Source organism: Acinonyx jubatus, chromosome C1, assembly GCF_027475565.1.
Source record: "Acinonyx jubatus isolate Ajub_Pintada_27869175 chromosome C1, VMU_Ajub_asm_v1.0, whole genome shotgun sequence".
In the NCBI taxonomy this organism is placed as follows: domain Eukaryota; kingdom Metazoa; phylum Chordata; class Mammalia; order Carnivora; family Felidae; genus Acinonyx; species Acinonyx jubatus.
In genome coordinates, this window is record NC_069381.1 from 216,305,513 (window position 1) to 216,332,337 (window position 26,825).

A 26,825-nucleotide genomic window follows, 5' to 3' on the forward strand; every position below is an offset into this window, starting at 1 on the left:
CACACTAACAATGCTGGGCAAAGAGCCAACAGACACACTGGAGAACAGGCCGCGTGCTTCCATGTGTATACAACTTGGAAGCAGGCAGAACCACTCTGTGCTGTTAGAAGACAAGACGCTTGCCCTTGGGAGTAAGCGGTCGGGAAGCAAGTGGAAGGAGGAAGGGGGGCTTATACAGGTACGGGTCACGTTGCTTCCTAAACCAAGTGAAGATCAGTGAGAAATTCACACACCTGAACCCTTCTGGCTGGGAGGACAGAGGGAGCGTCAGCTACTCAAAGACCACCTTGCACCAAAGATCCAAAATAATACCCATTCCATTCGGACTATCGTACTTAGATCTTCTGGCCAGTGGATAGATATTTTATGGTTCTTGCAACTATGTTCTTACAATCAGCACATACACGGGAAGTATTTGCCAAATTACCCCCTCCTGAGACAATTAAACCTCACAGAAACGGGACGGGGACTCATCCTGATGACACAAGTACAGGATGGGCAATTCAAGCTGACGGAATGTACGGAAGTCCCACGGAGACCCCAGGTCAGGGTATCAGGCAGGAAAAACATCCATGAAATAATTTGTTATTTTCTTTTTTTGAGAGAGAGAGAGAGAGAAGAAAGGGCACGAGTGAGGGGCAGAAGGAGGGAGCGAGAACCTTAAGTGTGCTCCACGATGTGGGGCTCGATCCCACGACCCTGGGATCATGGCCTGAGGCACAATCAAGGCAGAAACACTGCCAGCGAGCACCGCCAGGTCATCGGGGTCTCACCCAAACACACACTCGAGCTCACAAGGGCACCTGCGTACACAAGCACACACTCGTACACACAAACACACAGTTGCACACACACAAGCACACATGTATGTGCACACAAGCACCTGCTCGTGCACACACACACTGGTGAACTCACACTTGCACACACACGCACGTGTTCATGCACACAGTCACATAGTAACTCAAGCATACACAGAACAACTACCTATCAGGAACAACACAACACCCGATTCTGTCTACAAAAGAAAATAGCCTATGGGGCGCCCAAGAGGCTCCGTCAGTTGAGCATCCGACTTAGGCTCAGATCATGATCTCACGGTTCGTGGGTCCGAGCCCCGCGTCGGGCTCTGTGCTGACAGCTCAGAGCCTGGAGTCTGCTTCAGATTCTGTGTCTCCCTCTCTCTCTGCCCCTCCCCCCACTTGTGTTCTCGTTCTCGTTCTCTCTCTCTCTCTCAAATATAAAGGAAAGCAGCCTCTCAGCCCTCTGGATCCTTTTCCCAGATGGCTTCGTCTATTTTGTGATAAATAACCATATCTTAGTTTTTTTTTTTTTATTTTTTTTATCTTTATTTATTTTGGAGACAGAGAGAGACAGAGTGTGAGCAGGGGAGGGGTAGACAGTGAGGGAGACACAGAATCCGAAGCAGGCTCCGGGCTCCGAGCTGTCAGCACAGAGCCCGACATGGGGCTCGAACTCCCGAACTGTGAGATCATGACCTGAACCAAAGTCAGACGCTTAACTGACTGAGCCACCCAGGCGCCCCCCATATCTTCGTTTTAACATGTATAAACTTCTTGATAAAATAAACTCTTTAGATTAAGGGTTCAAATGGATAAAGCCTCCAGATAAGACAATACTTGTTTCCTGTAGCTGCTGAATAATTTTGGAGGAAAAAATTCTGGCAGGGGGCCCCAGAATTAGGGGATCATTTCATGTCCAAGGGCTGTGAAGGCACGTGAGATGGCCGAGGCCAGGGTGCCCCAGGCAGATGGCTTCCACCCCCGCAGGAAAGCAGGACTCAGGGCGGGGCGTACACGGGACCCCCCGGGGCAGGCGACAGGCAGCCTCCTAACCTTTCCACTGTCACCGCCATAAACGCAAGGACACCTCACTTCACCAACAAGCCAGGAACCTGCCACCACCAACGGTCACACGAGAATGAGAAACAGCTCGGTGACAGTAGACTCCCTGTCAACCAAATGCCTGGTCGGCTCCCGTTAATAAAAGGCTGAACCTCCTTGTTATCCTTCCCTCAACCACAAAGAAACCACTTTTTCTAAAAGTGGATGGTCAAAGAGTGGTACCAGGTCCAGAGGGACCCCCCAGACCCACACAGGGGGTCTGAGAAGCCCAAATTGCTTTCATAGTAACACTAAGATGCTGTCTGCCCTTCTCCCCCTTCTTCCCTCAAGGGTGTACGGTGGAATGTTCCAGAAATCATAACAGATTAAACGTTAGAGCCAGATATGGGAATCCAGCTGTCTTCCACCAAGCCAGACATTACAGAAACGGGCAAAAATGCTAAATGATGCCTCTCTTCTATGTTTTTTGTTTTGCATAATAATCATTTTCATTAAAAATACGCTGTCATATTACCCTGTAATGGGTTTAGTTTGAAATGGATGTTTTTGTAATTTCTGTGGCAGTTTCTAATACCCTAGGTATCAATAGACATACGCCACTTAAACAACCGCTCTCTGGGGTCCCCGCTAACTTTCCAGGACATAAAGGGATCCTGAGACCAGACTTCTGCCCTGCAGACGTATCCCCAACACTCTCCCTCAGAAGAAGGTCTGCGCTTCTAGGTGTCAGATACAAGAGATGGGAGCCAGCAGAGACGAAGGCCCTCAGCCGGGGACGGATTTGGGGAGCAGAGATGGAGGGCACGGGAGATCGTGCATGGCCCCACACTCCACAGCAGAACCCCACCTGGTGCATACCACCCCCCAACTCTGTACATGGACGTGGTCTCCCCAAGGCAGACCGACCTGCTTGCTAGGGCTGAAGTGGACAGGCTCGGCCAGTGGCCCCACGGGCTTCCTTCTGGCTGGAGAGTGGGGTCCCCGAGGGGAGGGGGCAGGGTGAGGGGGCAGGGTGTCTGGCACCTAAGGGAAGAGGGACACTGACACTCCACTGGTCACCCCAGGCCGGCCTCTCCTTTACTGGCCTGCATGGTCCTGGTGCACAGTCCTCCTCTGCCGGTGCCTCGGGGCTGTGCAAGGTCCCCACAAAGCCCGAGACAGGGTTTCAGGCAGGCAGCACGTCCTGTCTCCCACAGGCAAGGTATCTGTATCTGGAGGGGGCTTTCCCAAACCCCGAATCCTCTGGACTTTTCAAAGCAAGGGAACCCACTCTGAGTCAGACACGACCGTCTCCAAGGGCAGGAGGCCCAGTCACCCCGGTCATTCCCAAGTCCACACCAACCGCCAGGGTCAGCACCACCAGCCCAGCGGCCGCGCTGCAGTCAGATGATGCCCGGGGCCCTGCCCACGCGGTGGCCTTGCTGGGCGCCCTGGCCTCTCACCGGGAGCTTCCAGTGAGCGCCTCCGGGCAGGCTTCATTCCCCAGGACCGTGACTGTCAGGGCAGAGGAGGGTGCCTTAAACTCCCACTTTCTGAACTTACTTATCGTTGAAGCTATTTGTTTAGAGGGAGCATTTTTATCAGAAGGGAAAAAACAAAGCTGTTTTTATTTTAAAAAAAGAAAGAGAAAGTGCCACGGACAATGAAGACACAGAATAACAGTCAACCTCTGCTTTCTCCCAGGGCATCCACCGTACAGGCACCTGTTAGTACCTGCTGTTGCCAGATCGATGCATCAGAGAGCGAGGCACGCCGGGACGGACGCGTCCCTTCTCGGTGGGCCTGCGGCTGTTGCCAGAGGACATGCAGAGAACTGTGGTTAGCCTTTGATAAAACACAGCCTAAGTCATGAACTCGAAAGCAGAGGGTGTCCAGGCGGAGAAGGCACGGGCCCGACAGCACCTGCCCCCAGTGCCATCGCGTCCCTCTCGGGCGCACTTCCCACGTCCCCCGGGGGACAGAGTCCCAGTGCCACCCCATTCGTCACTGCCATCCCCTGTTCTTGGAAAACGATCTGGCAGGCCACGCGTGTCACCAGACAAGCCCCCCATCCTGCTCTGGAAACCCGTGACCAGCAGGTCCGGAGCAGAATCCCGATCTCCCCCAGGGGCCACACAGGTAAAGGGATTTCAAGAGCGGAGATACGACACCAACAGCCATCCAGAGGGTGAAGGGGAAAGGAGGACCCCTCCCGCCGCCCCCACCGCCGCCGGCCCCGTCAGGAACACACCGACGTTCTGGAAACGTCTGAACCAGAAGATCAGGCGCCCAAGGCAGCAAGCGCAGCTGTCTAGGGCTGGCCACGCTCAGGTGACACCGTGGCCGGCTGTTCACAGCCATCCTGGGGACCGCCACGGCCATATCTGCCTCCCAGCCGGACGCCTAGCGGGGAGGCCAGGTGCCCGCAGGGCCTCAAGGGCCGGGCAAGTCCCGCTGCTCTCGGGCTCTTCCCTCGTCCTCGGGACCAGTCTGCATCGCTCGCTTGAGGTCCCGTTCTCCCAAGGTATCGCTTCAAAACCACCATCGGGATGAGTTACAGACAGCCAAATACATCATCGGCGTCTCCAGGACTGTCAACACAGCGCAGTCTCCTAACTGGGTAAGTGACAACAGCTGTGGTGTGGGCCGCTCCCCTCCCCTCGCCCTGAGCAGCCGCTGTCCCCGGCGGGGCCTCCCACAAAGCCACCGGACCCAAGGGCACCCTCGGCGTGCCCGCCAGCGCCAGCTCCCGCTCTCCGCCCCCGGCGCCGCGTCTGTGCCGACATCGGCCTGAGTCCCGACCCACCCCCGGCCACCAGGGCCCACCTGCCGTTGCTGCCGGGCCCTGCACAGGTGCGTGCACGCGTGCACACTCACAGACACACTCACCCATGCGCCCAAACACACACGCTCAGAGTGGAGACACACGCACACTGATACACAGTCACAAAAGTACACTCAGCCACTCAATGATGCACGCACACACGACTACACGCACACGCTCAGTCACACTCGCGAGTGCGCCCACTCATAAGCCTGCTCGATGCACTGACCGCACTCACGCACGCTCCTTCACACAATGATACGCGCAGATGCACCCCCGCACCCACAAGCAAACGCGTGCCGTCACTCACACACGAGCAGCCCAGCACAGGAGACCCGGCTGGCCTGGCGTGGCCAGTAGAGGCAGGGCAGGGCTTTGAAGGCCAGTACAGACGGAGGCCTGGGCTTCGAAGGCTGTGCTGTCGGGGACCCAGCGCACCAAGCCCGCGCGCGGGTCTTATGGGACCACCCCGTCCCCAGTCTCACTAAAGGAGGGACCAGGGCGAAAACAAGTGAAAAACCCCAGAGGGGGGTCGGGGAGGGGGAGGCAGCCCCAGCACTCAGAGGCCTCGGCAAGCGCCCCGCCAGCACCTGGCATGTGCAAGCGCCCTGCGGTGGGCAGAGGACTCCTGCGCCTTTGCCGCACCGGCCTCGCGGCTCGGAAGGGAAGTCGTTTTGAATCAGGAGCCCTGGACCAGATCGCAGTGCGGATGAAGGCAGGGGGCCGCCCGTAAGGATCTGGGGGGGAGGGCAGGAAGAGGTGGTGGGCTCAGGGCCGAAGAAGGAAGCGTGTGGCGTCCGTGGGAACCCAAGGGGAGAGATCCGGAGGGCGGCTGAAGACCCAAGTCCGCAGCCGGGAAGGACGCGAGCTGGACCCGCACTGGGAGACCTGTGGTCGCAGGTACGAACAGAGACCTGGGAGGGCTGAGCCGTCGGCGAGGAGCGCAGGGTGTGAGGGCCACCGGTGTGTTGGGGGCACGGCCACCCACGCGGTGAGCGGGACAGAGCAGCCATGCAGGAGGGGGCCGGGGGCTGTAGGCCCGGGACCCAGGCCCGGGAGGGGCACCCACAGGTGTGAGAGGAAGGCCGCGGGGACCGGCGCTGACCAGGGGGCGGCAAAACCCCGTCTCTGAGCTCCCCACCGGGCCCGACCCCACCCTTCCGCCCGTTTTTCCTCGAAACGTTCCCCGAACGCCCGCCCTGTGCCTGGTGTCCTGGGCCAGGCCACTCACCGCTTGTCCTAACAGCCAGGCCGGGCACCACTGCCCGGGGAGACAGGAGGCAGCGACACACCCCGGGAGCAGGCAGACCACCTATCCTCACAGCTGCCCGCCCCTCCTCCCACACCCTCACCCACCCCCAGGCAACTCCAAACATTCACGTCAACACGAGCTTCCAAACAGCCTGACAGGGGAGAGGTCTCATCCAGAAGATTACAAGGGGGAGGGCGCTGTGGGCTGCACCCCCCCACCACTGGCACCACAAGGGGTTTTTAGCAGGTGTTTCCACAGCGGCATCTGGAGGTCAGAGGGGTCTGGAGGCCCCGCCACCAAGCAGATGCGGGTCCCCAGGAGGCCCCACCTCTCGCCAGTTACCACCACCTGCACTGCGGGCACCGTCATCCGGCCCAGACGCGGCCCAACCCTCGGGGAGGGAGTGTCAGAGAAGAGGACGCGTGTCCGGGGTTCGCCCCCCCTTGCAGGTCACATCGTTGTCACCTTCACAGCCCGCCCCCCCCCCCCCCAACGACTCACGCGTGCTGTTCCCACAAGCTTCGGCACGTACTGCATTCACCCTAGAGCAGGGCTGGCAAATGCTGGGCACCGGTACCCCACCCCCGCTGCCCCCAGGAAAGCGCTGTCTGGTCGCGACCCCCTCGGCAGAACCCTCTAGACAGTGCTCTGGACCGTCACCAGGCCATGAAGCAGGAGGTGCGCTCTGATGACTGCCGTGGCCCTAAGGCACGTGTCCGCCGTGGGCGATAATGTGGCATTCCATCTGCGGCACCGCCACTCGCCTCCCGGCCACGCCCGGGACCTGCCCCCAGAAGCCGCTGCACCCCGTGGGCCAGGCCGAGATGGTTAACGCCCACCAGCCACGACCAGACAGAGATCAGGGCCCAGGTGCCACTCCTCTGCCCCCAATCGCCCCGTCCAGCTCGGACCCTGATACTTGTCCGCTCCGACCCGAGTGACCACACCTGGGGGACAGTTAAAGAAAACCAGCAGGCAGGGGCTGGGGCGGGGGCCCCTGGAGGTGTTGGTCAAAAGCACACCCTTCCCGTGATGGGACGGGCCCGACGCACAGCACGGGCACGACGTGTAGTAACACTGCGCTGTGCACGGGAGATTGCAGAGAGCGGGTCCTGAGCTTCGTGTGGGGGCAGGGACGTCTTCAGGGATTAACCAACGTGGGATCATTTTACAACCTGCGTCAAATCAGCACGCTGTACGCTTTAAGTATGTACAATCCTTTTTGCCAACGATGCCTCCAGAAACCTGGAGGAAACCCCAGCAGACAGCAAGGGAGTACTGTGTTGCTGTCACAAACCTGACAGTGCAGACCAGGGTGCGGGGTGGGAGGGGGGGACCCCTGTGGAACCCAGCTCCACGAATAAGCCCAGGCAGAATGTTCCGGTACCATGACTGATGGCAGTGAGAAAGCACCAGTGCCTCACAGACCAGAGGCTTCGTAGCAGAGGCTTTTACGGAGAAGGCGGGGGGGGGGGGGGGGGGTGTTATTCCCAGTCAGCTCCTCTGGGACAGGGACCGCGTCCTCACAGGCTGGGCCACCACACCGGACACCGCAGCCGGGGGCACTCACAGGACCCTTCGGCCTGGCCCGGGGCATCTGTCGCTGGACCACAGCCAGGGTGAGGGTGGCCTAGGGTACCGAAGATTCTTCCTCCAAACGTCCCATTCCACCCCCGTCTCCGTCAAGCCCAGGAAGACGTCACCAGGGAGCACTCTCTTCTCCGTCAAGCCCAGGAAGACATCACCAGGGAGCACTGCCCCACCAGTGTCCGCGCCACGGACACGGCTTGAAGGCCATCTGCTAAGTGCAGCCGCGTCTTCACGTGCCAGTGGGGCAAAGGGGGCTTGGCCGGCCAGGAAGGAGGAGCTCGTGCAAGTCCTGGGGTCCACGGCAGGCGTGGGAGCACCGGAGACACACAAGCGGCCACATCCGGGGACAAAGACAGGACGCACTGACAACAGACAGGCTGGTGATTATCCACGGACAAGTCCTCAAACGCCGTTCCCCTCAGCAGGTCCCCACGCACCCCGGACCTGCCCACCCTGACACTTGTCTGGTGCTGCAGGCCTCCTCGTGGTTCCTAAACTTCGGGGCCAGCCCCCGCCCCCACCCTGCACTCCTCTGCACCCCCAGAGACAGTCCCTCAGGGCCCTGCTCCCCGTGGCCCACGGGACAAAGCCGGAGCCAGTCCGCGCCCACCAGCTGTCGGGCCACCCGACTCCCCTCCACTACCTCTCCATCCAGAACACTCTCCCTCCTCCGCCCAGCCCCCCAGCCTTGGCCGTAATGCCACGTAGCCGTGCTGAGCCCCCAGGCTGGGTGCTGCCCTTCCCCGGGGTTCCCCTCTACCACAGGACCCCTCAGTCGCCCCTGCCACTGGAAACCGCAGGGTCCTCTGTGCCTTGGACCAGAAGCCCTGCCTCAGCGCGATCGCATCCGTGAGCAAAGTTCGGCCCGTGAACCAGGGCGCCGATGGTTGAGGGCCGGGGTGCAGTCAGCTAAGCCCCCTCCCGGTTACAGAGCAACTGCTGTAGGAGAAGGGTTCCGACCAGTCTGGCAGGTGCTGCAGGAAGACAGGTGGGCTCGGGGAGGCGGCACAGGCCAATCTGTGGCCCGCGAGCCACGTCCCTTAGGGAAAGGGAATGACACGGTCAGGCTTGGGAACGTGGAACCCGGTAACTGGAAGGAACAGGCTGCAGAAGGCCTGACGACATTCTCCAAGGGCTCCCCGTGAGTTAAGCATGAGCACATACGTGCACACACGTGCACGTGCACACTTAACGTATTAGACAGTATGACGCTAATGATACATCGTACACAGTGGGTTGTGCTTTCTGTGCGCAACGCGGTATTTCACGTGTCGTACTTACATGTACACGTACGATTTATATACTCGCAAAGATGTATAATTATCACATACACAAGTGTTTGTCTCTTCCCTTCACCTGCCCCCACAGGTGGCAAACGACAGAACAACAAGAGCCACCGGTCTTTAACCAGAAGTGACGTCTAATGGGTACGAAGGTTCGGTTTTAGGAGAGGAAAAAGTTCCAGAGATCCACTGCACAGCAAGGAGAGCGCACTCGGTGCCACGGAGCTGTGCACAGAAAAGCGGTTAAGATGGCAAATTTTAAGTTACGTGCTTCCTACCGCAGTTAAAAATGAAGATCTCTTTTGGGAGCTAGATACACATACACACAAATTCAATGAACTGCCCCAGCGGTTTACCGCATGGCATATTTCCCTTCTTTGTCCCCAACTTCGCAGCCGCGTGTGCTGAGTGGACTTCTCCCCTGAGCCTCACAATCCGTTTGCGAAAATAAGGAAATGCACCGGCTGACTTCCCAGAGCACAGCGGGCACTTACTACGAGCCGGCGGTGCCCGGTCAGCGGCACCTCCGGGTTACGACAAAGCAAACAGACACTCGTGTCCCCATCGCCCAAGGAAACGGCGGGAAGGGACTGGCCCAAGCCCCCACCCGCACCCCCATCAGGACGTGGGAAGCGCATCTGCAATGAGTGAGCACGTGACCAGCAGGCAATGCTCGGGTGACGGCCGCGGTCAAGGGCCTGCCTCCCTCCATCAGGACAATGAAGCGCGCAGCTAGCCGGCTGGGCCGGGGACAAACGACTCGCGCTTGGTGTTAGCAGATTCTAAACGTGCGATTTCCAATTCAGCAATACCCTTTCTTTTTATGCAGTCACTACCACACAAACATGCCTCTTTGTTGTCTCTAACTACATCTGCATGCAAAACACAGTCTAGCCAGGAAGATGCAAGTTCTGGGGGATGGAAACCCATTTTTCAAACCTGAAAGGGAAATGAAAAGAAAGAGAGAGAATAAGGTACGCTTTATTCACATGCGAAAAACACAAATGAAAACTGATTTCATTTCTTCACCCCAACCTGGTAAATGAGGTATGTAACTTGACCCTGAGTGGTTTCAATATTACTGCTCGAGCTCTATCTCTGGGCAGCGGAAACAAACCCATCTCGGGCCAGATGCACGTCACGTGGTCGCTTACTTTCGTCCTAAAAGTATTCTGCACTTGAGGACAAGAGCCTCACTAGCGACATCAAAGCCGCCCTGGGTGACGACCCCTGCAGTGGCCTCCCGCGTGCAGGACTCGGGCCGAAGGGGCGGTCACGTAGCCACCGCCCGGTCCCCTGTGACACAGGCTCCATCAGCTGACAGAGGCTCACTGGGCACCAAACCGGTCCCCAGGCACCCGGCCCCCGGGCAGACCAGACCCGAGGGACGACCCTAGTGCCACAGAGCTCACACCACCCCAACAGGCGACAGCCTGACTTTACCTGAGGTCCCCTGATCCCTGGCTCCCCGCGGCAATCAACTACACAGAACCACACCGACAGCAGCAGGCTTCCCAAGCGAGGCAGGGCGCGCACCCACGTTAGCAGATTAAAATTAGGCACCCTAATTATTAAACTGTCTCTGCAAAAGCCGGAAATACCGTTTTTTAAATGAACAGCAGAATCACCGGATTTATTTGCCCGCCTGTGTGTGATACCCAACCTGTCTCTCCTCATCAAGGCAGTCATAAAACGTGCTGCTGCGGATTAAGTCATTAGTATTTTCCCTAATTACAGTAACCGCTTGTTTGTAGAGCTGATCCATTCTCCCCATTCGGTTCCCTTCCCGGTAACGAGATCGGGAGCGCTGTGCTCCGAAGCTCTCAGGCAACCCGAGAGCAAGGCTTGGCGCGAGACGCCTCTCTGATCTGCAACTGCGGGACCCCTCCGCAGCGGCCGAGATCGGCCACCCGAGAGACTGGCCACGGGGCTCTCATCGCTACGGGTCGGAGGCGGGCTTGAGCACGGAGGGCCCCGGGCAGGGGGCCTCCCCCACGGTGGGGAGAACCAGTGTTCCCACGGGCAGCGCCAGGCCGGGCGAGGCCAGCGCACCCCAGGCGGGAGCTCTGCCGTGCCAGCTCGCGGCTCACCCGCAGACCCAGGTGAGGCGTGCGCCCCTGCTGCGTGGCACAGCCACGGGCCGCCTTCGCGTTTTACTCCCATGGCTCCGAACCTCACTAACCGTCCGGCTCACTGGTTTCTCTCCCTTCAGGCCAGTCCGGTGCCCAGGAAGACACGGCCGCTCCCCGTGGCCGTCCCGGTGCCCGCCTCGCTGAGCACCCCCGCTGCCCTCGCTGCTCCAAGCCCCCTCTTCTTGCGGTGAAGGGTGCAGGCACGGGTCGGGCCGGTCCCGCACACCGCAGCTCAGAGGTCTGACGTCTGGGGGTTTGGAATCCGAAAGAGGGAGACTCGCGCTGGCAGCTGGGAGAGTGAGCCCGGCTCGGAGAACAGGCCTGATGGCACCGGGCAGGGCTGGGACGGGAGGAGAGGCCAGGGCCGGTCTCTTCACCCCTCGGCCAGAACAGGTGCCTCCACGGCTGGTGCCTCTGAGAACCCAGACATGTCCACGGGGAAGGAACAAGCAAAAGTTCGTTTTCCAAATCCAGCACGCCGAAAGTTTGCCGGCTGACCGCCGCCCATTCCTTTCCGTCGCAAGTAAAGTAACCCCACAAGGACTAGGATTCAGTTCCGGCATCCACTGCCGCCCCCCCCCCACCCCAACACCCAAAGGCCACGCTAGCCTGAGGAGCGCAGAGGAGGCAAGGACAGAGCCGCCCCGTGGCAGGGAGGAAACTGGGAAGGGGACCCCGGCTGGGGAGGCCACCGGAAGGTGAACCGCGTGATCATCTGAGCATTCACTCCGAGTGACAGGGCGTGGCCCGCCTCCACCTTTCTGATCGGGGAGCCAGGAACACCCTGGGGGAAAAAGAGGAACACGGGTGTCCCCCGCTGCCGTGCAAAGTCAGGAAAACGGTGGGGCCTAGCTGTACAACAGTTTAACATTCTGCAGCTTCCACAAAACTCCCAAGTACATTAGCCTGTGGGTCAAGGAACCTGGAGCTGCTCTCAGCATCTCCTCGCGGCCCGGGCGCAGGAGACGGCGGTGTGGGCGCTCGGTGCACATCACGGGGCGGGCGTCCGAGGGAAAGGCCTCTTCTGGACCCCCTCCTACTCGCACAGGTACCTCGGCTCTCTTGCCCAGTCTTTCGTGGGCCTGGTGTGGTCACAGGCCCAGGGCCCTTTTGGGAGAGACTCTGAACCTTAGTTTCCCGTAGCCTGAGGCCTCCCAACCTTGTCCGCTCCATGGAGAGCTAAGAAAACGGTCTTTCCTCGGCACAGGGGGTGAGCTGCTGGGGACAAGAGCCGAAGGATGGGGGCTCCAGCCGTGAGCTCGGCACTCGCAGCCCAGCCCTACAGTGGGAGGAGCTGGGGGCAGAGACAGGCCCTGGGAACGTGGGGACGGGTGGCCACAGACACCACCTGCTTCCTTATGTCTCAACCTCAAGCCTAGGAAAGAGCCCCGCCTTGCACAGCCCAGCCTTGGGGCCAAGGCTCAGAGACAGTGCCCGATTCTATTGGTTTCGCCCGTGGGGACTTCCAGAGGACGGCATGACAAAGGCAGGACTCGGGAGCCCCTAACCGTGGCCGCCTCATCTGTTATTCATTACAAGGCGGGAAGAGGACAGAGTCCAGGAGAGACGACGGTCAGGCTCAGAGACAGCAGGAGGTCACGAATGCACCTTCTCTGTACCGAGTCAAAAGGGAGCCGCCCAGCCACCCAAAAGAGGCAGTCTCCTGCCGCTGTCCTGGGAACCCAAGCAAGCCTGACGCAGGCATTCATAAAGGCCGAGGGCAGGAAAGCCCAGGAAACGAGGTCGAGGCAGGTCCACGCGGCCGGGAAAAGGTCACAGATGGTGGAATGTGGGGAACGGAAGCTGGACCCAGCCCTAGAGCCCCCACAGGTGAGGCAAAGGACCGAGTTTTATTCGGGAATGGGGAGCTGTGACCACCACGCAGGTGTGCCGTGACATGGCGAGGAGAAGACTGATGAGGTCAGGAGGCAGGCAAGAGAGGGAAGGGTCCCAGGGAGCATGCTTCAGGGTGGCGGTCTAGGGCCCTGGCGTGGAGAGCCAAATGCTGGGAGAACGGGGAGCGGAGGCACAGCTAGGACAGGGTGGGGACCACAGGCGAGGGGGCCACTGCCACAGCCAGGCAAGAATCCTAGCTCCGAGCGGGCCCCGCGCCACCCCTCAAGGTCTCACCGGCTGGTGTGGACAAAGGGGCACCGTGCCCTGGAAAGGCTCCAGACGAGTGTGGCCCCGGGAAGCAGGTCCTGTGGGTGCCCAGGGCAGCTGGAGGCCTCAGGGGCCAGGGCACTCGCTGACCGAGAGCCAGGAGCCATCGACGGGAGCACGCCGGCGCCCGGCCCCAGAAAAGGGGAAAGCTGGTGGCTCCAGGGGTAACCGCTGGACCCCCTTAAGAAGCACCCATCAAGTCTAGAAGAGGGAGAGCCCGGCCCAAAAGGACCCCAAGCCCCTTTAACAGGAAAACTCCTGCGTGCACAGCTACGGTCCCGAGCACGCAGCCCCTGCCTGAGCAAGCCGGGCTGCCGAGGATGGAAATCGTGAGCGTGCTCAGGGCTGGGCAAGGGGGTGAGGACAGCACGCTGCGGAGGGAGGACCTCATTGCACCACCGTTCCAGAAGCTCTGCCGTTCCTCGCTAAGGGGTGGGCGGCCCGAGGTGAGCGGCGGAATTCCGTCCACGGGAATCACGAGAGGAGCCAGACTCTCAGACTTCACACGTGCCCCCGTGTGTGTGCGTGCCTCCGCACACACAAGTACACGTACGTGTGTCTATGGGCGTGCCCACACGTGCACACGTTATGTGGGCGTGTGCACGGGGCTGGGGCGCACACACCGGAGCCATACATCCCAGAACTTGACCGTGAGCTGAAGAGAGGGAAGACGGGGCACTGGTGACAAAGGGCCAGGAGGAGGCCACCTCGGGCGCAGCTGCCCCGCCCTCAGGAGCCAGCGTGGCCACAAGCAGGGGCCGCACCGGGTGTTCCCCCCCCCCCCCCCGCGCCCTGGACAACTGCCTCCTCCAAGCTCAGTTCCACCACACGTGACCCAGCTGTGCACCTGACCACAGGGCCCGTCACCACCAACAGGACAGCCGGGAGAGGGTGCACCTGCCACCGCAGTAAAACCTCCTGGGGCGGGACCCTTCCCCACCTGGGGAGCTGACAAGGCCCAGCTTTCTGTCAGCAGGAGCAGGGGCTTCGACTGGAGCCAGGCCGAGGCCCCCGGGCCGTCAGGGCACCCCTCGGCTAATCCCCGCAGCTCAGCCAGGCCAGGGGCTCGATGTGCTGACTGTGCAGACGGAAAGCAGACCTCGGTGCACCCGGGAACGGCCAGGGTGCAGCTTGAACACAGCCAGCCAGGACGCACACCCGGCCCCCTTTTCACAATGCCGGGCCCTTGCTACTGCTTTTCCGACCCAGAAGCGCACCGCACAGCGAGCCCTGTGCCTCTGCCTGAGGGGCAGACAGCTGTGCTGTGCGCTCCTGGTGTGTAAGGAAAGAGGCCTGGGCTCGGCGCTGCCTGGCTCGAACCCAAGCTGCCCACCGTCCCACCACCCTGCCTCCTCTACCGTCAGCTGGGAGGAAGTGAGGCGGAGAGGACCCACGGATGACATTTAATAACACTGCGGTGCCCGGCGCTGAAGAAATACCGTGGGATGCAGCCGGGCATCCTTCCCAACCCATAGAGGCCACTGGCCTCAGAATGTCGCTTGATCATGACAACAGTCCTCCCCAGCGGAGCCCCTCACGCCCACTTTGCTGATGGGAAGACTGAGGCACAGGGAAGCTGGGTATCTGGCCGCTTACACGGTGGGAGGGATATGAAGGGGGATTTTGCGACACATCCACCTGATGCCAAAGCTCGCTCTCTGCGTGGATCCCTTGCCTGCAGGGAGGCGGATGCGATCGGAGGGGCTCTCCAGGAACCACCAGGCCCGAGTGTGCCACAGCAGGCAGGACTCACCCTCTGCCTTCTCAAGGACACCCTCAGCGTGTGCCCGCCTCTGTGCTGGGCAGGAGAGCTGACACGGGTTCAACGCCTTCCGGAGCGTTCTCAGATACCTGCCTTGGTCCTCCTGGGTTGCCTGGGAACACTCCCCTGAGGGCAGGGGGTCAGTCCTTCGACAGGCATCAGGAGGCCCGGCCCCTGCCATCTTGTGGCTCCACTGTCCCCACTCCCAGGGCCCCTCCCAGGGGTGGCGGGTCCAGCAGGTCAGCCGGTGGAGGGCCAGAGTCGAGGAATCTCCCTGATGAACTCCCATCCCCCCTACCCACCTTGCCAACAGGCCAGCTCTAGCCACATGCCCCGGACTTCCGGCGCCCGGGGTACACCCGGTGTGCCCCAGCGGCCGCTGCCACGGCGGTCCTGGTCGGCGCCTCGTTTCTGGACCCTGCTGAGCCCTTCGACCCCCGTGACCACCACAGAAGGCTGTTCCGGAACTGCTGCTAGGGCTGCAGAGGGCAGGGCGCTCCTCGGCGGCTGCTGTCCACCAGGTCCCTCTTCAGCACCCGCCCCTCTCCCCTTCCTTCCAGCCACGGCGATTTCCACACAAGCGAAGCTGACTCCCCAACCAGCTTCCGGAAGAGGCCGAGCCCCTCCGTGCGGCCCATACCCACGGCCAGTGACCGTTCAGAGGTGGACAAGCGACCTCAGCCACAGCAAGCAGAACGGATCCAAGACTTTGCTGGGACAAACACACTCTTTCCCGGGGGCGTGACCCAGTGTGCCTGCAGCTCCGAGAGCAGCTCACAGGCCCCTCTCAGGCGGGAACGGACGCTCCCAAGCAGGGGAAAGAACGAGCCCGTCTTGAGGACGAGGCGGAGGAGCTGGATCAAGCCCTGCCTGAACCCTGCCAGCCCTTCACCTGACTTCCCGGGAAAGCAAGTCAATCCGTTCCCTGCAGCACACGGTGCTCCGTGAATCCACCGTGGAGAGATCCCACGTGACGGCCAACTGCCGGAAACATCTTCCTGCTCAAGGCTGAGAGCTACTCCCGAGAATCCCTCAAACGGCCTTTCCCGTAATCCCCGAGAGGACATAATCTGGTCTCCTGTTTCCGTGCTCCTCTGTTCAGCACAGGCTACCTGGTCCTACAACAAGGCCACCGCGGTCCCACCTACGGAAGGCTGTGCCCACAGGGCACCAGAAGTACTCAGCCGCCAAGCTCTTCACCACCCTCCCCTGCTCCCCACGCCCCACACCCGCAGCCCCTCCGCCCGGACCTGCGTACCCAGGCCACACAGGTCCCCTCGAGCCGCCAGCCCGCAGCAGAGGGTCATCGGAGAGCACAGCAGCACGGTGGCAGGAGGGGAGGGATACCCAGTCCTGTAGCTGACATGTCACGTGGAACAGCGAAGAGAAGCGGAGACGGGGCCGACCCCCAACGGGACTTGAACACGCACCCGGGTGGCCCTGGGGCTGCTCCCTTTTCCAGAACACCAGCAAGCATCACGGACCGTGAGATCCTGGCATGAGGTGTCCATCACTTATGTTCACGGATCACCCTCGGGGCTGGGGACCTTGGCACCACTGGCCCGGGGACGAGTCACACCGTGGCCGAGGCCCAGGCGCAGCGGGACAGCCGCCGCCACGCCCCAAGCCCCGTGTGTGACAGCAGAAGGCCCTCCGGGTCCCTGACGCGCACAGCGGCGCCCTCGGAGCTGCCGATGTCGGGCGTGCTGTGTGCAGGGTGCTGTGAGCGGTCAAGGGCAAGAGCTCTGTAGGCTAAGAGACAGCACCTACAGAGACCCGGACAGACGACTGGCTCCCACACGTGACTGAGGTCCTCTGGGGAGGCGCTCACCCTGCCGTGACCTCAGCCGACACAGGCAGAGACGCCCTGAGCCGGCACGGGGACCTCAGGGGGCCCTGAAGTGACGTAAGGGACACCAAAGTCACCAACCGCCCCCTCGGTGGAGGTCGGGGGAGGAGAAGGGCCGAGCCGTAGGCACAGGCTCCCTGACCCCGCAGCAGCCCCTTCGGCCTCCCGCCTACAGCCGGCACCTCCGACTCGTGGAGACCAGGCAACACGGTCACCACAGCGAAGCGGAGATCCCGACCCGGGTCTGACCCGACACCCACGTCTGCCCGCGGAAAACAACACGTCTACACCTGCGGAAATCCCTCCCGCACACCGCAGGCCCACGGGCACCACAGAAACGGAGCTGGCACCCCCGCCCGCACCTGGAAGAGTCCGCTGGAGGAGCCCTGGGACTCAAGCGCCCGACGCCAGAGCGCAGCCCCGGCTGCTACTTAACGCCAAGAATTGTGAAAACGACAGCTTCCCCAAAACGCACCACACGCGTGCACGGACGTTACCCACGCCCGCACAGAAGGGCACTCTGATCTGGGCAAGGAGCCGGGGGCACACTTCACAGTGCTGTTTGTAACCCCAGGTCCCCAGAGGCCAACTCTCCCGTCAGGGCCGGGAGGGGAGTGGGCGCTCCTCGGCTGGGGGTCCCCGCGGCCGTCCCACGCCTCCTCAGGGTGCGTAGGAGTGCGCGGCAGGTGGGGTGTCGCAGGCGGACCGCGGGCCAGGCTGGCCACAGGGCACGCGTGCGGGCGGCTGCAAAACCAGCCGCGTGCTCGAAGTGCGAGGACAACGATGAACTTCAGACAAAGAACTCACCGGGGCGGAGGAAAGAAGCGAGGGGCCAGGGACGCGTCCTTCAATGCGTCCCTCCAGCCCGGTGGCTGAGGAGGGAATGATGACACGGCCCCTTGTGCTGGCAAAGCGAGGCTTTCCAAGGAACGGGGACCAGAGCCACCCAGAGCCTTCCCAGGGCAGCACCATGCAGGACTTTGAGAGCAGAGCGGGCCTTCAGGCACCACGGCTTCCCCAACGGCTCCTCATGACTCGCTCTGAAGGCCCACGCTGGCTGAGGGCCACCGCCCCCACACGCACACCGGTCACCACCCCAACTGCACGCCCTGGCCCCGCAGAGTCACCGGGCGACTTCACCTCCTCCAGGCGTCCACGGCCCCAAAGGGGAAGTGGGGGCCGGGCTCACCAGAACGCTCCAACCCCTCGGCCCCGGTGGGGCTGGAACAGCACGTCTAAGGGGGAGAGCCTCCAACGCCAGCCCGGAAGGGCCTGCAACCCCCGCCGTGATCTGTCCACCTGCCGGGGCCCTGCTTTGGGCCGGGACACTCTAAGGACACAGTACCTGTGGAAAAAGACCCTGCAGGGGGCCAGGTGGAGCTCAGAGTTAGCTTTTGAGTCCCCACATACGAAACCGACAGCTGGATTAGAGGCTGGCTCAGGTCCCTTCCAGAATGTTCTCCTCATCGACTCCCACCGAGCTTGGGCCCTCACAACTACTCTAAAGAGTCCTGGACACCGAAAAGGCCTCTCAGTGACACTGGATGCAGGAGGGAAGGCCCTCCCGCACCCCCGTAGTGTGAGCTGGGAGCACACGGGGCCAGCGGGCCACCCGGGGGGCTTCGTGGCAGGTCCCGCCCACACCGCTTCCCCAACCGTGTTGCCTCCACCAGGTTAGACCGAGAGAAGCCAGACACACGGCACCTCACAGGAACCAGAACGGAGAGTCACGCAGAAACCCCGATTCCCCGATTAGGTACAAGCAGACCGCCCTTCGTGGGGACAAGCCCCCTGGTCTGTCCAGCTGGCCCTTCCTCACACGCTGCGGCCTCGGAGCCCCCAGAGCAGGCCGCCGCGGCCCCACAACTCCGGCTCCGGCTCACCGGGCTCAGGCTCTGCACCCACTGGCCCCCAGCGCCCCCAGCTTCCCACGCCCCGGTGCACCTGTGTGTGCTCGCCCCCTCTTCCTCCTGTCCCCACGGACGTCTAAGCTCACGCAGCAGAGGCCGGGGCTTCCTGGTCAAGTCGGGGGCCTCTGCATCTGCCCCCGAGGCCCCCCAAGGCAAGGAGCGGTCACGGTGCGTCGCCACCCCTGTGAGGGACGTCCATTCTCGGGGTGGGGGCAGGCTGAGCACCTGTAAGATAATAACTGACCCGTTGGAAACTTGTAGGGAACAAGCTCCCAACCACAACATCGCCGCCACACCCCCAGCAAAGAGGGCCGGCGGGGGGGGGGGGGGGGGGGGGGGGGCGGGGACCACAGAAGCTTCTCTTCCAAAGTCTGAAATAGACCCGCTCCGGCAACAGCACGGCAGACACCAGATGACGCCGCTTCTGCGGGAACACACGGCCGGGCCCCCGCCTGAGCGGCACCCCCACTTGGAAGGCCAGCTCGGGCGGTCGGCCGTAAGAACTGATTTATTGTCTCAGGCTCAAACTTCAGTCCAACAAAAGCACTTGACTCACGCGGACGGAGTACTTCGTAAACAATAGTAAACTAACACAGCCTAACATTCACTGCTCTAAACGGAGCAGACCACAAGACGTTTACACGCAGGCTCGTATTAGGGTATCGTACTAAAATTATGAGGTTAGGTAAGAAACGACTTAAATAATGTCATTAATTACGACATGAAACAAACGGCGAAGTGTCATTAATAAAAGCCGCGGCTCGCCCTCTGGGACACCGGAGCCCCGGACCCGGCTGGGGACGGGCTGTGCGCACAGGCCTTGGCCCCACACGGCGGCCCCATGTGCCACTTCGCCGCGTCGCCAGAATCCACTTGACTCGTGTTTATGGTGTCCACTTAAAAGTATGTCATCTCCAAATCAGGACCAAGCAGTTTCCAGACTGAGGCCGGGAGGAAGCGGGCGATTCCAGAGCACGGGCAGAAGCAGAGATGCCACGAGGCCTGAAGACCGGTCCCCGACCAGGCTCTCCACCCAGGCCGACGCCGTGCCCCCTGTTCAGCCGCTCCCCCACTCCCTCATGGAGCAACTCCACCACCAGGACTGGGCACACGCAGCAGGCACGCGGCCCTCGGAGCCCCTCAAGCCCCTGGAGCCCCCAGCTAGTAAGAAGAGAGAACACCAAACCGCCATTGGCCCAACGAGCTACTGAAATTCCACCGCTGGACCCTGTCAGCAAGGAATCAAAAGGATGCTGGGCTGGGGCGCCCGGGGGCTCAGTCGGTTAAGCGTCCGACTTCGGCTCAGGTCGTGATCTCGCGGTCCGTGAGTTCGAGCCCCGCGCCGGGCTCTGTGCTGACAGCTCAGAGCTTGGAGCCCGCTTTGGATTCTGTGTCTCCCTCTCTCTGCCCCTCCCCAGCTCATGCTCTGTCTCTCTCTCTCAAACATAAATAAACATTAAAGAAGTTTTTTTAATAAAAAAATTTTTTTTTAAAAAAGGATGCTGGGCTTACGTGTCACAGTTCCTCGCACGGATGAGGGTCAAGGAAGAGGGAGACGAGGGAACGTAGTGCCAAGGACCAGCAACGGTGTGGACAAAGTCTCCAGGTCGAAGGGGGCTTGCGAAGCAAAGCAGGTAAAAAGACCGAAGCTCAGGGAACAGGACAGGTGCTACCAGATGCGGCAGGGAAAACAGAGGCCAGGGTCAGGCGGGCCTTCCAGGATCCCGAGAACAAGGGGAGGCCATAACAGGGTCTTGCAGAAGGGAAGGAAGGGTACAGGCCTACTCTCGGTAGAGACCACGGAAGATACCACGTACAGCATACGGACTGTGCCAGAACAGCCCAGACCCAGGAGGCCAGGCGAGTCGGAGAACCAAATCCCCTAAATTCTTCTAATGCTAAGCATATTTATCAACTTCCCAAGGACCTGGTTTTTCTCCTTTATAAATAATCAAGCTGAAGAGCGTTTTTTTCACCAGTGGAAATAGCAGGGATAAAAAAAAAAAAGTATTACTATTAAAAAGTAACACATGCTCGGAGCAAACACGTATGCAACACCAACATTTACGAAAAGTCAACGAGAGTCCCTCACAGGACATTTCCCTGACACCCCAGAGGACCGCCATCATCACTTTAGAGACCCAGGTAGTTAAGAAAGAAAGATAGATAGATAGATGCCCTGAGTACTGCTCAGGACCTGCTTCCTGAACACACTGCACGCTTCTGACGTGTGAGCCCGTGCACGCACATTCCAGGGAAGAAAATACTGAAATGTTTTTAAGAAGTATCGCCTTTATGAACAATGGACAAAAGATCTCCCGCACACATCTGGACACCTAAGTACTTCTCACGTTCTTTCCTAAGAATCAACAGTCCCGACAAACAGAATTGCTGGGATCAGAAACATGACCATTTAAGTTTTCGACTCACAGACTTTTCTGGAGAGTAATTAAGTAATCAGTTTGCTCTCCAGAGAACAAATAGTAACAACAACCAACACTTGTATTGTGCTTACTATGTACCAAGCCCTATTCTGAGCAATTTCCACATAATAACTTATTTCGATTTCACAAAAACCTTGTAAGATAGGAATTATTGTTATCACCACCAAGGGGGTGTTATCAAACAACCTTCGCTGATATGATGGGCATAAATGAAATCTTTCACCTAAAATTAATAAAGCTAAGCTTTCTACATTAGCTACTGTAATTTGTATCATTTATAGGCTTTGCACATCTCACAATAGAGGTGCTCATCCTTTTCTTACTGGTTTGCAACAGCTCTTTACATGGTGGCTATTAAGCTCATGTAGGCACATCTTGTTATGTATTTTTTTTCTCTTGTTGTCTCTTAACCTCACTTACGGAATCTTTTGCCAAAAAGAATTTTCTTCCATTCTCACGCGGTTCTATCTGTCAACATTTTCTCTTGAAGGTTTCTGGCGTGGTGTTACGATAAGGATAGATTACATTAGTAGTTCAGAGTTTTTGATCTTTCGAATGCTTTCTTCCAATAAAATCTTCCAAGGCAATCCTGCCGACAAAACAGTTAAGGCCGAAGTGCATTGGTTGGAATGGATGTGGAACATGGGGTGTTCTCTGTTATCCTCACCAGCCCCCAGGCAGGCTCAGAAGATCTTAAGCATGGGCTATACCCGACACCAGCTAACAAGACTGTTAAGATCCCTTCCAGTCCTGGGTGGCTCAGTCGGTCGAGCGTCCGCCTGCGGCTCAGGTCATGATCTCGCGGTTTGTGGGTTCGAGCCCCACGCCGGGCTCTGTGCTGACGGCTCGGAGCCTGGAGCTTGCTTCCGATTCTGTGTCTCCCTCTCTCTCTCTGCCCCCCCATGCTCACGCTCTGTCTCTCTGTCCCTCGATAATAAATAAATGTTAAAAAAATTTTTTTAAAAAGATCCCTTCCAGTCCTACAATGCCACACACACACACACACACACACACACACACACACCCCAGCAGACAGCACGAGAAAGCCAGAATTACTTCCCAGACCCTACCAAAACTCAGGTGTCAGCGACAGCCGCTCCAGCAACAGTCGACACCCCACTGAACCCAAAAGATACCCCAAACTGTCATCTTCTCACAGAGGCCATGTCTTCCCCAAAGCCTCAACAACGCTGAACTCCAGCCTCAAGACCATCGCTGGCCTGGAAGCAGAGGCATGGAAGGGAAGAGGGAATCGGCATATGGGACCTGATTCAGCCACGGGGACCAGATGCTCCGTTTCCTCCTTTGCGAAACGGGTACAGGGGAACCGCGTCATGAGGAGGGGTCCTTTACAACACGGGCTTGTTACTTGTTAGCTAGCGGGCTACGCCACAATCGCTAGTGTTCGGATCTCCTCACTAGGAAACATTCTGGGTTCTGCATCCACTGAGGCAGACGATCTGTCCCCGATGTTACATGGAGGATCCCAAGGAGAGGTCACCTGTGGAGGGCCCTGGACCATTTCTTTTCCAGGAAATGCAGGACGAGGCACACCAGAAAAGGCATTCAAGCGGCCACGGATGCCACAGCCCACCCCGCACCCCTAAACAGACCCCGAGAAGAGAAAACTGATCTTAGGAAGAGAACTCACAGATCTTCCTTCAGGACATTTTTCCCCCCCAAAGGAAACGCTCTGGTAACATACGTTGCGAAGGTCTGTTAAAATGGAGCATCAATTTTGACAGGGAGCCCTCTGTCTGACTTAAACCAAAGGACGCTACACCCTCCCCTAAGGTCAAGCCCGACAACAGCCTCGAACCCATGCAGACTGTCTGAGATTGAAACAAAAACCCCTCCCGACTTGACGCCTGCCCCAACCCGATGGGGCAGGGGGCTCAGGCCCGGCCTCCCAGGCCGCAGAGCGTGGGCCGAAGCTGAGGCCTCCACACACCGAGGCCGGGCCGGGCCGGCCCAGACCCGCAGCTGCAGGAACCGATTCGGGTCCAGGAGCCCGAGCCTGGCCACAGCCCGTCGCCCACGGCCTCTGGGCCAGCAGCTGCCCCTCATTCTGTGCGTCTCCCTTGCTCCCTGCATCAGGTATTAATCTCGTACCCGGGGCAGCATCTGAGTGATGAAAGCCCAGCCGTTTTCAATAGAGAACGGTATGGACGGATTCTACAGGAGTGATGAAATGCTTCTTCTGCTCCGGCAATTAAGACTGCACAAAGTCGCCTTTGCCCTGGTGCCACCCCCAACATCAAAGGATGAGAAATTCAAAGCCATTCATGCTGCATTGAAGCCTCACAATGAAGCTAGAAAATGGAAGTCGATTACTGGGCATAAATAGGCAGCAGTTAAAAGGAAAGTTATAACGAAATTAAACGGCAGCAACCCCACAACGTGTTCTGGAAACTTCCAGAACTAGAGTGCCCCTGGTAAACACCAAGAGGGGCACCCTTATAAAGCAGGTCTCTGACCGCGCAAAGGCGAGTTCTGCCGCCCCAGCTGCACGCGGACAGGGTGCCGTGTTGCTCTGTCGACCTTGCTGCCCTAACAGCCCCCGAGGCCTCGGAGAACATGGCATGTGGAGTTTGATTCTGCATGGCTGTGACGCTGCTGACCACAGAACATTCTGGCTCAGGGCTGCTTAGGCCACATCTGTCCTTGGTCCCGAGGCCTACAGTAGTCCACAGTCATCCCCCCCCCCCCTCTGCCCCCCGGGGCTCCCCCAGAGGCACTCCCGCTGCCAGCTTGCAGGAGAAAGGACTAACCCTAAAGAGGGCAGTGTTACATCTCCCTGCTGCATAAATCTGCTTCTCTTCTGATTGATTACTGCTCTCCTTACTAAGGTATTTGATCTTTAAAATAAAAGCCCAGAACACAGAAAGCTATACAAGTCTTACAATGTGTCAGGGTGTGTGGTTTTAAGGCAGGAAAATACTTCCCTCCCACACAAATGTGAATTCTGGGGAAAGATGCCACAGATCCAAGGGAGTAGAGTATCTGGGAAAGCTGGATCAGCGTTAAAAATAGATAATTGAACACAGATCTTAGATTTCTCAGGAGCTACCTGGGAAAAAAAAAAATTAAATCTCGCCTATTTTTGATATCCAAAACTCCATTCTGATGAAACTTCTCTAGCAGGGTGGCATTTTGCATTTCCAATTATAATGGAGTAATTGTGTTGCCATAGTTACCGCAAAATTCTGCAATAACTTTTGTTGCTTTGTAATTGCTGTAGTGTATATTTGTGTACAAGCAGCTGAGTTTTCCTAATTCAATGCCTCTTCCTCTCCCCGATCCCCACTAACCGCCACCTTTCCTGGCTCAATTCTGAAATCACATCAGTTTCATAGGACAATCCCTAACATAATGCACGGAATTACCAGAAGCAATTAAAACTCCAGGCAACCTCGATCGTATTGCAAAAGAAAAAGTGAAACCAGGCCAAGGTGCAAACCCACCAGCGTTGCCCCGATCTTGCCGGGCTGGCGCTGGGTGAGGGCTGTTTACATGTTTACTCCCAGGCCTTCCATGCTTAGGTGGTTTGTGGGAATAAACAGAAAAGCCTGAGTGGAGAAAAGAGAGGAAGCAAACTAACTGCCCAGGCCCCTTCCTCCCTCACCGAGGGCAGAGCCGCCCTCAGCAAGCAATTAGGTAGGTCTCTACAGTAATGCAATTAAGATTTAGTTAAGAAAGTCATTAGTTTTAAAATAACTTAAGTTTAATTTCTGCAACGCTTTATTTGAAAATTGTGTCACAGCAGGTCAATTTACAACATGCAATAAAGAAAACACTCATATCAGCTGCTGCAAGTTATTACAAATTTTTGATGTGCATTAAATGAGTACACTGGGTTCCACCCCCGGCCTTTCCAACTGATACGCACGGTCTCGTGCTGTAACAGTGTCAAATATTTCAACGTTAAATGTAAATACGAGATAATTTGCTCATAATCCCGCGGTGTGCTTTTGCAACGCGGGGAAACGCGGCTCCCACCATCTGGGCAGGACCGGGCCACAGCTCGGCCCGTGGAAATCCTGCGGGCACCCTCCCGGGGTCGCGGGCAGCACCCCCACCCCTCCCGTCACGGACCGGGGCACCCGCGCCGCGAGCCCCGGGGAGGGACGTTTTTCTGCAAACTCACAGCCCTGGACAAAGTTACATAAACGGCGCCCGCCCGGCTCCGGGCGCCCCCGGCCCACCTGCCGCGGGCTCGGCCTGGGCGGGCGCCCCGCGCGTGCTCCCCACCCCACCCCACCCCCCGGAGGCCAGCCGGCCGTCCTGGCCCGGCCTCGGCGGCCCGGCTCCGGCGCCCGCTCCGGAAAACCCACGGGCTGGGCGCCACGCGCGGCCTGGCGCACGGGGCCGGGGCCGGGCCGGGCCGGGGAGCGGACCCGGGCGCGGACCCGGGCGTCCACCTGCCGGGCCGGCGGCGGCGGGGGGCGTGGGGCCGGCGGCCCGCGGGCTGGGAGGGGGGGGCGGACGGGGGGGCGGACAATGGCCCGCGGGCCGGGGCCGGGCCGGGGCTGCGCTTACCGCGGCGGCGGCGGCGGCGGCGGGGCGGGCGCTCTAGCCCCGCGCGGGCGCTCCGAGCCGCATCTCCTCAGCCTGCGCCGCCACCACCACCACCACCACCACCACCACCACCACCGCCGGCGGCGGGCGGGCGGGCGCTCGGGCGGCGGCGACAGCGAGGACGCGGCCGCGGCGCGCCGGGCCCAGGCTGCTGAGGCGGCGGCGGCGGCGCGGGCGGGCGCGCGGGCTCGGGCGCGGGCGGCGGCGGGGACGGTGCTCCGCGGCGGCGGCCCCACAACCTCCCCTCCTCATTCACAAAAAATTGACCCACGTTGAACCATGATGCCGCTCCCCCCTCCAGCACGGAGCCGGGCGCTGATAGGTCCCGCCCGACGCCCGTCAGCCGCCCCGGCCCCGCCCCCCAGCCGGCGGCTCTGCAGCCATTGGCTGCGCCAGCCTTGCATCACCTCCCCTCCCGGGCCCCTCCCTTCTGCCCGATTTCTAACGAAGAGCTCGTCAATTACGGTTCGGCCCCGCCCTCCGACCGCCCTCCCCGGCCGCCCGGCCGTCCTTCCATTGGTCCACTGGGGCCCCGGGTACCGCCCCGTGTGCTCCCGCCCCTCGTCCCGCGGCGGCCAACCGCGAGGCCAGACGCCGCACAAACGGCAGGGATGCTCCACCTCTGCCCGCCTTCCCGCACACGTCCTGGACCCCGTTGGCTGCTCGAATTGCCAATCCTGGGGGGCGTGGCTACCAAAGGACGCTCCAGGCGCCAGTCGCTGGGCGCTTCGCGGTTGAGAAAGCGCAGGGAGCCGGGCGGCTTGTGATTGTAAACGTGGGCCCTGGTTCTGGCGAGCTCCACTCGGCAGCCCCGAAGAGCTGTCCTGTGCCGGCCTAGTGATCGGGACTGCGCGCCTAGCGAGCGCACTCTTGGGCGCGGGCTGAGACAGGCGGCCGCTCGGGCCTGGCCACGGCCTCCATCTTGGGTACTGGCGGCGGTCACGTGGTGCGGCGTGCTCCGGGAGACGCACGGGCGGCGCGGAGGGCGAGTGCGCAGGCGCGGCGGGCCCCGCCCTTCCCCGCGGCGGGAACGCGGCCTGCGGGGCGGAGGGGGGCGCTGGCCGGCGGCTGTTCCCCGACGGGCGGGGAGCGGGCCCGGTGCGGTCCGCCGGCCAGAGTCGTCCGCGCGCGGTGGTCCCGGGCCACCTATCCGCACCCAGCGCTCCGGGGCTGTGAGTTGCCGTGTCGGGATGGTTT

The 26,825-nt window shown here is 60.0% G+C and overlaps 1 protein-coding gene across 5 annotated transcripts in view; it reads right to left on the reverse strand.

Moving 5' to 3' along the window:
• Window positions 1–25,805, reverse strand: part of HDAC4 (histone deacetylase 4) — a 289,488-nt gene extending 263,683 nt beyond the window's left edge. For 2 of the 5 annotated variants that reach the window (XM_053216030.1, XM_053216034.1), the window contains exon 1: window positions 25,590–25,805. The gene's annotated coding sequence lies outside the window, so the exon portion shown is untranslated. The remainder of the gene's footprint in view (window positions 1–25,589) is intronic. The other 3 variants (XM_053216029.1, XM_053216027.1, XM_053216028.1) reach the window with 2 other exon arrangements.
• Between the last annotated feature and the right edge of the window lie 1,020 nt (window positions 25,806–26,825).